This window comes from Diceros bicornis, chromosome 11 (genome assembly GCF_020826845.1).
Source record: "Diceros bicornis minor isolate mBicDic1 chromosome 11, mDicBic1.mat.cur, whole genome shotgun sequence".
In the NCBI taxonomy this organism is placed as follows: domain Eukaryota; kingdom Metazoa; phylum Chordata; class Mammalia; order Perissodactyla; family Rhinocerotidae; genus Diceros; species Diceros bicornis.
The window spans coordinates 31,674,555-31,686,828 of NC_080750.1; positions in this window are offsets into that span (position 1 = coordinate 31,674,555).

Here is a 12,274-nt window from a genome sequence, read left to right on the forward strand (position 1 = left end):
TTTCTTTTAACCTCTTTAAGCATTTTTAATATACTTTCTTGATGGTTTTTTTCCAATTATTTGATTCGTCCTGTGTCTTAGAGTGATAATTCCATTGATTGCTAATCTGTAGACTCTCCATTCTTGTGGTTTGCTTCATTATAAAATGTACAATTTTCCACTGTCAGCTCTTCTTCAGAAGTTGTTTCAATCGTGGGAATACCTTGTACCCTAGGTTGTAAAGGCATCCTACTGAGAGATTTTGGTATTTCTGGATCATGTTGTTTTGCTAATTCCCCCATGCAGGTGGCATATCTCCAGATGTCTCAGGAGTGAGCATTGTCTTTCCTTCATTGCTCTATTGAAACAGCAAGCTTCCTCATTGCTCTCCCATCCAGTGTATACAGCTTTTTTACTTCTTTTTTAATAGACAGGGTAGCCTTTTGAGGCCCTACCTGCCTGAGGCTCTGTCTCCAGGCCTGCATGAGTATTTAAAAACCCAGGCTCTAATCTCTGAGTCAATATGGGTCTGAACACCTAAACTCCCAATGCAATATTAATTTATACTTCCCATTAAGTACTTGAGTTCAATCTTCTTTTCAGTATTTTGAGATTTTTTCCCTTTCTTTCTTTTGAGCTCAGCTTTGTATTAAAACATATCTTTGACTAACTTTATCCATCATTTCTGTTTATTTCTTACGTGTGAGGGGCTTGACTATACTAGCTTAGTTCATCATGTTGCTGGAGTTCCTTACTCTTCAAATCATATGGTCCCTTTTCAGTTCTTATTTCCCCGATTCCTTGAAACATTGATTGTGTCAACTTCTAATTACAGTAACTCCTTATACCTTGGCTTTTGTGACATCATTCACTCTCATCTTTTCTCTTACTTACAGAAAACAGTATAATCTATTGGAAAAGCAGAAATTTTGTCATCAGATAGACCAAAACTCAAATACTGAATCCTCCACTTACTTAACTGTGTGATCTTTAAGTTAATGATTTAACATTTTTTTCCCACTGTACTCAGTCATGACTTGAACCATGATTCAAGTCTGAAAATACAGAACCGATGGTGATGTTTACTAGCACTACAATAGAATTCTTGGCTGCAGTGAACAATAGTGATAGGCCATTTTTTTCTGGCTTTTTAAAAAATTCACCTTGCAATGAGTTATTAGTTTTTTAAAAAATTGAAATATAATTGACATATAACATTGTATTCGTTTCAGATATAACAACATAATGATTCAATATACGTATATATTGCAAAGTGATCACCACAATAAATCTAGTTAACATCCATCACCTCACATAGTTACAATTTTTTTTTTTCTTGTGATGAGAACTTCTAAGATCTACTCTCTTAGCAACTTATACTGGGGTGCCTGGACAGGTCTGGGGCTGCCAGGTGCTGCAGTCAGGGGCCTGAAGGGGGCTCACACAGGCCTGCCCTCCAGAGAGATGACAGTGCTGCCCCCCCCACCAGTTAATGATTAAGTTTAAGATCTTTAAAAGGGAAGAATACATATTTTTTTAAAGTTATAATGAAGAATAAACAAAACAATGTGTATGAAAGACACGGAGTACCTGACAAAGGGTAGGTGCTTAATATTAGTCATAGCAGCAGATATTACAATGCTCTTGCTTTCAACTTGAAAGGGATAACTCTTCACATTCCTCATTTTTTCAGATTCTTCACACTGGGTCAGTTCATGGAGTTTATGAGGGAAGATAACAGAGGGGATGCCCACCATTTGCTGCCAAACCTCTGCCAGTATATCACTGACTATTCCAAAGGAGGGCTTTGTTTTATCCTAGCAATTGCTTTCCTAAAGACACGGATTGTGAATAGAGAGTAACATCCAGTTAGGCCATTTGAGATGAGTTCAGTGGTGATGTCAATAACAAACTCTTTCCCACATTGGAGACATAGATGAGTAGATTTTTCTTCGTTTTCTGATAAAAACAGACTAAGTCAATGCATCATACAAACACACAGGCTTTGCCCAAGAATACCTCTGTATTCTTGCTCAGGAGAGTCTATCATCTAGGAGAGGAACATGGATGTTGGGTTTGCAGTGTTTTAGTACTATTAAGTACTATTCACAAGAAGGAAAAAGTCTCAAGGGTCCCTAGCTGCTCTCTGTCCTTCTCATTCCATACTTTCATCCCCTAGAGTCATCTTCTCCACTCCCATGATTCCCAATAACACATACAAACTATTTACTCTCAAAATTATAATGATAGACCTCATCTCTCACCTCTCTCCTGAGTTCCATATCTAGATGCTGTCTGAAGTACCTGGTGCCTAAATAATCTCAACTATGATTATTTTCCCCTCTGGTTTCTTACAAGGAAGGAAACCTACAAGGATAACAACCAAACTAGAAAGTACCACTTTCACAACAGTTAGGAAATTGTCCTATACCTTTGTGGAAATCTCTAGTAAAAGTTGCACTGAAAGATCTGATTTGAGAAAGGCCTCAAGTTAAAGCAAGACTTCTTGCTTCCTTTACTCTTAAACTGTGTATATTTCGCCTTCACCTCCACCCAAGCATGGGCTCCCACAACTGCAGTGAGAGTGGTGGCCAACCCAAAGCGCATCAATGAAGTCAGAGGAAAAAGAGGAAAACAAACATCCAGAAAGATTTCTCTGCCTCTAATACCTAGTACTGAGCTGAGTTGGGCTGCACAGCCATGACCAGAGTAATATAGAGGTCACTGTGTGGGAGCAGAAAGAACAGAGCGATTTCCCATTGTACTCCCAACACGGAATTAGAGGTCCCAGTTTTCTCATTACGCCTGCTACATGGATCCAGGAAGTGAAAGACAGTTTTTTTAAAATATACCCAACCCCACCTGGACATTTCATAGATAATTTATAATCAGCATCTGATGCTTTAGTTTGTACATCCCTCCTTCTTCTGATGTCAGTAGCCCCTTCCACTGCAGAGCTGCTCTTCTGCCTCTCTTTGTGGTTCCAAGGACGCCGGTTCCAGAATTATCCTACTCTGGTATACAGCCCAGATCTGGCCAATCATAGTATCCACGTACTTGGCAACAGTGTTTGGCCTGAGGATAAATGTACTGCCCAAGCCTACCAGTCCTTTTCTTCAATTTCACATTGGGAGGGAAAAAAATTCTTTTTATTCTTGGCTCATGAGCTGTAGAGAGAGACTCCAGAGCTTTTAGATCATCTGTGTAGCTGCTGTGTGGCAACAGCTAAAAGAAATAAGCCTACAACAAAAGAGGTTGGTGAAAGGCAGAGCAAGGAGCATTGACAACACCATTTGGATTCCTGGATCACCCCTTTTTTATGTAAGCCAGGGATTTCTGTTTGAAATGGTTTAACCAGATTTCTATAACTTGCAACTGAAATATCCTAACATACATCTCAGCACATCTAAAGTAGAATTCAGCCTGTATAATCCCCAGATCTCTCCTCCCTCCCATCTAGACTGGTTGATGAAATCTCCAGCTACCTGATCTCCCAGGCCGGAAACAAAGAAGTCATCCAAATGCCTCACTTTTTTTTTTTTTGGCTTATCTCAAATTGCCTTTCTTTTGCTTATCCTGTTACTGCTGCTGCTGCTTTTCTTTGTCAATGGTGATGTTCTAGACTCACCAGTCCCCCTGTTCTTTGGTGGTGGTCGCTGTGAATTCCTCACACAATTAGCATTTGAGTGGATGGCGTTGAATCCAGCTTCCAGGATGACCAGAACTGACTGAGAAATCAGTGAGCACCTAAGCACTCTCAGAAATATCTGAAAAGGAGAACCTCTACACGGGGCCAGCTACGTGATTTGCAAGGGCCCAGCATGAAATGAAAATATGTGGTCCTTGTTCAAAAGACAGGAAAAATGTGCCATTAAAGGGACTAAAATATAAAGCATTTTCCTTTCTTCCTGCGTCTCTCTTGACCTGTCATGTTGTTTTATTTGCTATTTAATGTTGAGCCCTTGGCATAAGGATGCTCGTTGAGTAGAGATGCTCTCACAGGTGCTCCATGATTTGGCAAACGCACAGCCCACCAGCTGCAGGGATCCCCCTCCCCAAGCCATCACTGCAAAGGACCATGTCTCCCCTGGAGGCAGGGAAATAAATCTCCCCTTCCCATGACCTGCCATCCCAACTCACAGTGGACTGGAGATGGCCAAAGATAACACCCTTAGTACCTGGATGAGTCCATTATCAGGATGGAGTGAGCGAGAAGCTCACCTTTGCCTAGTGACCCACTGAACACATGAAGGCAGTTCTCGCCCATGGCAGGGACAGCCACTGCCATGTCTGCCCTGAGATGCTGCAGGGCACCTGCCCCATCTGGACCCTCCCTACATCCACCCTCAGGCCCCCAGAGGAGTACGAGTACGGCAGTGGTTGCTGGGTAGAGAAACGGAGGAGGAGAAATAGGGAGGCAGAGTGCCATGGGGTAGGGACGGGCTGTGAAGGGCTATCCAGGGAAGGTAGGAGGCAGTGGGAATCAGGGCTGCATGGGAGCAGGACTTCCTGTTAGCTGTTTCTCCAAGCCCCCAATACATGTTCCATTGTTCTATTGACTTCACTTACAACATGCAAATTCAAAGATAAAATTATTAAGAATTTTAAGATGGTGACCAGAGAGCATTAAACCCCAAGCACAGAGCCCTTCTGAGCTTGGGGCCCTGTGTGATCACACTGGTCTAACCTGCATGAAGCCCACTCTGTCTGTGAACAAATGATCTTTCTTAATCTGGCCAGTGAGAACTCAGCAGAATTGTAATTAAGAGAGTGTTTCTCAAGCGTTTTTACCAATAGAACAAAGGACATCTAACTCAGAAGCCCCATAGGTAAACCACATAAGACTGCTCTGCTTAATCAGACAGAGGCAGGAGACCCAGCTCTAGGTCCTCCCAGTCAACCTCTCCTGCCTCATCCCTCCAGCCCTATCTGCGGCCCAGGAAGCACCAAGTGCTCCATGAAACACAGTTGGAAAATTAAAAACAAAAAGTTTATTTTTATTCAATAGTCTAGGAAAACTTTGGCATTTCAAGTTTAATTTGCTTTCCTTTTCTATAAAGATTCAGAAGATAGGCAGCTGTATTTAATATAATAAATAATTATTTTAAATATTTCAAAAAGAAAATAACCCACTGATCCTATATTTAACTATCAAAGTCAGGAGTAAAACAATACGTTTTGTGTAACTTTTAAAATCAGGAATTTAACGTGTTCATTTCTCTTACTACATACCCATCTCCTATTCCATTTCCTATTCTTTTTTACTTTTATTTGAGATTATAGAACCTGATTATGAATTTTCAACAATGTCAAGTTTTAACTACAGAAATGTTTTTGAGTTTTCACTTTAATTTTGAATGTTTTCTGAAGACACTTAAAGAAAATCTTTGCATATTTGTAACTAGCTTCATTGCTCAATACTAACCAATTTGCAAGTACTTCCTCATTTTAGAGACCTTGACGATGGTTAAACTCCCAGTTGGGTGGAGTACATCTCTGAGGTTTCGTTTTATTTCTTTCATTCATGTGAGGGGCATGGGTGTTATATTTTTTGGAGCTTTTGCACATGCGAGAATATTTTCTGTTACATTCTGTTACACGTGAATGACATCTTGGCTTGATTTGGGATTCTGTGCTCCCAATCTTTTAATCTCAGATCTCTATAGACATTATTCTATTCTCTACTGGACTTTAATATTCAAAAGAACATCCTATTCTTTATACTTGCAATTAAAAATATTTTATTAATTTTTCCTGGAACACAACAGATTCTGGTCTTTCCTGCCTAGGATGATATTCTTCTATTATATCTTTGATTATAGTTTCTCTTTTACTTGTTTTGTTTCCATTTTTAGAACATCTTTTTATTAATATATTTAATCTGTTCTCTCTATTCTTCATATATTATCACACATAATTTTTATGATTTCTCCCCTTTTTCCGGGAGAAATTTTGAGTATTTTGTTTACATCACTGACGATTTGCTTGGTGTCAATTCTATTCTACATGACTCCAATGAAGATCTTAATCCTGTTAATACAATTTTTAAAATCTCTTCAAAGTATTATTTTGTTTATTTGTTTGTTTGTTTGTTTATCTCATCCTGTTCTTACCTTACTCTTTGCAGTTTTTCATTCTGGTATGAAGTGAGCTGTATCTAAGCCTAGGGTTTGCAGACACATCGCTGGCATAGATTGTCCCTGGCCATCCTTGCTGCTACTTGTGTATTGGCAAAAACCATCCTCTCAACTCTGCACAGCCCTAGCTCAATTTCTGATACTTCAGAAACATTCATCTGGTGCTGAAATGGAACATTCTGCTCTTACTTCTCGGTTTCTTCACTATAGGAGAAATAACACATATCCTAAGGTAGCCTTCAATTGTTTTACCAGGTGCAGTCCGTGAAAATTGTACTTCCCAGCAAGCACCATTCCCAGGACCCTTCTTGTCTCTGCTTCTATTTGTACAGCTTTACCTGAAAGGTCATCTCCAGGGATGTTAGTGCTACTCTCCATTGCTCTCTACCTTTAGCCTTGCTATACAAGAAGCACTGTGTTGGATGAGGGCAATTGAGAAGGGAGGGACAAGATCTCAGCTGTCTCAGAAGATAGTACAGGGTGGCGCTCAGCTTTCCGATTAATCTAATATCTGTTGCTTTAAAAGCAAGCCATAAAAATGAGTCAAAGCCTTGTTCTCCCTTCTCGTTTCCAGCTGTGTCATTGTAGTTCAGAGAGTAGATTGCATGCAGGCCACTGATAATGCTTCTTCATCCAAGTGCTGCAAGATTAAAGTCTATGGAAATACCCATCAACGTCTGGCAGATGCATTTGATTCCTGTCGTTATTTTTTAAGCTATTGTTAATTATTGCCTTTCCTTATGATTCTGCCTATAATTTATTTGTAAGTTGGAAGATAGCCTACCATGATCTCAACCCAGAAGTCAGGATCTTCTAAATGCCAAGTGTAACTAACAGGCTAATGAACGTCATAGTCATGTCATTATTTACATGGAAACAATTAACAAATCCAAGTTGAAGCAGTGTTATTGAGAGGAAAGAAACCAGTGTCTGAAAACTTAAAGTTTTTACCCCCATTTATTAATTATGTGACCTTAAACAAGTCACTTGACCTTTTTGAATCTGTATATTATTTCATAAAGCAGCAATAATCATGCTTGTTTTAGAGTGTTCTGAGGACCAAATGGTTAATACTTGTAAAAGCCCTTTGTAGTCTTTAATACTCTAGACTCAACTATTACTGTCACTCTCATGCCTTGGCCTCACCAACGGCACATTGAGCTAACTGAGCTAACAGGTCACAAAAGTGATTCATTAATATTTGTTTCTGATTTTTAGCACTTACTGAATGTAGGTTTTGAACATAAAAAGTAAATGGTAATTGTGACTACTCTAGCCCTGTCATTAAAAGAAAAAGGAAAAACAGGCATCTTTTTTTGCTAAGTTGTTAAATCTACATGATTTTTACCTACCGCCTCCTAGAGTTCTATAAATAGAGAGTTTCTTTCATAATTTTTTCCTTTTTATCTAAAAGAACATGTGAACTTTTGGAATCTCATTGTACTACCTCTTAGCTGAGTAAAGGATAGACCAAATGAGACAAAAGAATCATGGATAAGCTTTTGCCATTATTAAATTTGATTAGAACAAAAAGTACACAATTAAAATTGGAAAGTATTGTGTAGAAAAGGAAGCAATGAAAAATTGGTCTTTAATTGTGTTTAAGGCTAATTAAAGGCCAAGACTTCTAAATAGAGTTGTAATTTACAGGCTAATAAATGCCACAGACGTCTTGTTATTAACATGAAAATTAGCAAATATATAAGGAGAGACTAGTTTGGAATATGGCAATTCTAATCACATGGAAATAAAACACACGTCAATTATATATTTTATTTTTAATCAGTGTATAATAAGAGAAGAGAATAATAAAAATCATCTAGGTTTTTAACCCTCCATGCAAGTGCTAGCGAATGAAATGTCTTGCCTTCATGACATAGCAAGCACCTTTTTTAAGAAGCAATGTCCTTCGCTGGAGCGTGACAAAACCTATTTTTTGCCTTTAGCCCCAAGCTATTGAAAGAAGTCTGTAAACCTCTTAGTTTTCTAAGTAATATGAGTATTCTCTTCATTTTACAGATAGGAAAACTGAGACAAAGAGAAATTGAAGAATATCAATGTCCTTATCATTTCCTATTTTGTGTTATTTTTTCACTTCTTTTCTTCTTAATAAACTATTATGCCTTGAGTTAAAGACAATGTCTTATCCAGCATAGACCACCCCAGCCATGGATATAGTTACCCAGTGTGCACCGTCACAGAGCTCCATCTCTCTAATGAGTGTTGCTAATGGATGGAAGGAAATGGCTAATGGCAGGTCTGTGATCTTTCATTTAGCCTCTGAGAGTCCTTGAAACATTAACTTAGGAAAACTGTAGGAGGATACAGCAAGTTCTGGAGGTTCCCCAAGACCACCCTCACATGCCAGCATTTGCCAGAAGGACTCATAGAATTCAGAAAGGTTGTTATACTTATGGTTACAGTTTATTATGGTAAAATTAGCAAAAGGAAGGAGCACAGAAGGCATACCCTGGGAGAGTTCTAAGCATGAGCTTCCAGATGTCCCCTCCCAGTAGAGTCTTGTGGATAGTGCTTACTTCTCCCAGCACTGATGTGTGACAACACACACACAGTACTGCCAACTAGGGAAGCTCCCCCAAGCCTCAGGATCTTTTTTTCAGCTTTACTGAGGTATAATTGTTAAATAAAATTGTAAGACAGTTAAAATAGTACATCGTGATTATTTGATATATGTGTACATTGTGAAAGGATTCCTCCCATCTAGTTAATTAACATATTCATTATCTCACATATTTATCTTTTTTTTTTTAGTGAGAACATTTAAGTTCAGCTTTCTTAGCAAATTTCAATTATACAATACAGTGTTATAGGATGAGGTTGGTAAAAGGGTACAAACATTCAGCTATAAGATGAATAAGGTTTGAAGATCTAATGTGTAACATGGTGACTATAGTTGATAACACTATGTTGTATGATTGAAATTTGCTGAAGAGTTCAGAAATTTTTATTGGGATCAACCAGGTAGAAATGGCTGACCACCCATGGCTGACTTTAGTCTCAAGTAGTAAAGTACTTTAGTATCAAGAAGTGAAATTAAAATGGTTGAATTAATTTTGTGCAGCATTTCCATTATTCTGTTAAGAACAAAATACAGGGCTGGCCCCATGGCTTAGCGGTTAAGTGCACGCGCTCCGCTGCTGGCGGCCCAGGTTCGGATCCCGGGCTCGCACTGACGCACCGCTTCTCCAGCCATGCTGAGGCCACGTCCCACGTACAGCAACTAGAAGGATGTGCAACTATGACATACAACTATCTACTGGGGCTTTGGGGGGGGAAAAAAGGATAAGCACACATACATTAAAAAAAAAAAAGAACAAAATACACATGCAGTTATGAGCTACAAAATATGAATTGTGTAATTTCAGTGATTCTGCATATAAGTTATGTGTTTTTATATTTTTATTTCAAACCAGCATGGCACTATATAAAGATGCAAATTATTTAAACTTTTAATTTTTCTTTACTTAGAAAAGTATTAAATAGCAAATAAAAAACACATTGTGGAGGATTCTGGGAAGATGGCAGAGTAGGAGGCACCAGGAATCTGTCTCCTCATCTAGACAACAATTGCATTGGCAGAATCTGTCTGATGTAACTATTTTGGAACTCTGAAGTCCACTGAAGGCTTGTAACTCCCAGGGGGAAGATTTGGACAGTGAATTGTGGTTAATTTCAGCTTTTAGCACAGTTAATAGCTACCCATACCCACCCCTTAGCCACATGGCAAGCAGCTGTATACATGTTCCTGGAGCAGCTTACATACAGTTTTCAGGAGCCAGGGTGGGCAAAAAGGACCTTGTTTTCCAAATATCAGTGATCTGATCACTAATTGCTGCTTCTGATCACAGAGGTGTAGACAAAGAGGTGGGTGGTCATTGTTGCTGCATCTCCCCCCCATTGTTGCAAGCCCCTTCCCTTCTGGCTGAAGTGACTTCCAGGAGATTTAAAGGATCGGTGCCCTTTTATCTTCCCTTCATTTTCCTCTTTTTCCCATTTTCAGAGCCATATGTTAAAGACTAGAACATTCAACAGCAACTATATATATGGGGAAAATTAGAAAGTGACCATGCATGCCCAGATAAGGGCTCAGAAAAGACCTAAGAAAAATTAAGTTTACACCTCAGGGTGGTCTTTAGCATGGAGACAGACTACAACAATCAAAAATAAATAAAAAAAAAACAAAATAATAACAAAATACAGCAAACACTGGGGAAGAAGGAGATTCTGATTTCCAGAGTTACCACATAATAAATTCAAACATCTAGTTTTCAACAAAAAAATCGCAAAACATACAAAGAAACGGGAAAGTATGGACCATTCAAAGAAAAAATTAAATCAACATAAACTGTCCCTGAGAAAGACCTGATGGCAGATCTACTAATCAAAGACCTTAAAACAACTGTCTTAAAGATGTTCATAGAACTAAAGGAAGATGTGAGGAAAGTCAAGAAAATGATGGATGAACAAAATGAAAATATCAATAAAGAGATAGAAAATTAAAAAGAACCCCCCAAAAATTTCTGTAGCTGAAAAGTAAAATAACTGAGATGAAAAATTCATTAGAAGTATACAATGGCAGATTTGAGCAGGCAGAAGAAGGAATCCATGAACTTGAAGACAAGACCATGGAAATTATCAAGTCTGAGGAACAGAAAGAAAAAAAGATTGAAGAATAGTACACAGAACCTAAGGGACTTGTAGGATGTCATCAAGTGGACCAACATAAGTATCATTAGAGTCCCAGAAAGAGAAGAGAGACAGAAAGCGGTAGAGAGAATATCTGAAGAAATAATGGCTAAAAACTACCCAAATCTGATGAAAGACATGAATATACAAACCCAAGAAGCTCAAATAACTCCAAGTAAGATGAACTTAAGGAGACTCACACCAAGACACATTATAATTAAACTTTTGAAAGATAAAGACAGAAAGAAAATCTTGAAAACCGCAAGAAAGAAGTGACTCATCACATACAAAGTATCCACAATTAGATTATCAGCAGATTTCAAACCCAAAACTTTGGAGGCCAGAAGGCAGTGGGCTGATATAGATAGTCAAAGTGCTAAAAAAAATATCAACCAAGAATTCTACATCTAGCAAAACCATCCTTCAAAAGTGAGGGAGAAATAAAGACATTACCACATAAACAAAAGTTGAGGGAGTTTGATACCATTAGATCTGCCCTGAAAGAAATGCTCAGGGGAGTCCTGCAGGGTGAAACGAAAGGATGCTAGACAGCCATATGAAGAAATAAAGATCTCAATAAAAATAAATACATGGGGAATCATAAAAGCATAAAAGCTAGTATTATTGCAGCAACAGTTTGCAATTCCACTTTTTGTTTTCTACATGATTTAAGATACTAATACATTAAAATTATTTGTATAAAATCTAGTATTACTGTAACTTTGGTTGGTAACTCCACATTTTTTTCTACATAATTTAAGACACTAATGAATTTAAAAGAATTATTAATTTATGTTTTGGGGCACACAATTTATAAAGATGTAATTTTGTGATATCAACAGCCAAAAAAGCTAGAGATGGAGCTGTAAAAGAGTAGAGTTTTTGTGTGTTATTGAAGCTAAGCTGATATAAATTCAAATTAGAGTGTTAAACTTTAGGATGTTAAATGTAATCCCCATGGTAACCACAAGGAAAATAGCTATAGAATATAGACAAAAGGAAATGAGAAAGGAATTTAAACACTTCACTACAAAAAATCAACTAAACACAAAAGAAGACAGTAATGCAGAAAATGAGGAACAAAAAAATCTATAAAGTGTATAGAAAACAAATAGCAAAATGACAGAAGTAAGACCCTCCTTATAATTAATTACTTTAAATGCAAATGGTTTAAACTCTCCATTCAAAGAACAGAGATTGGTAGAATGGATAAAAACGCATAATCCAACTATGTTGTCTACAAAAGACTCACATTAGCTCCAAAGACACAAATAGATTAAAAGTGAAAAGATGGAAAAAGTTATTCCATGCAAATTGTAACTCAAAGAGAGCGGGAGTAGATATACTAATAGAAGACAAAATAGACTTTAAAAAAAAAAAAAACTTAGATGAGACAAAGAAGGACAGTATATATTAATAAAAGGTTCAATATAGCAAGAAGATATAAGAAC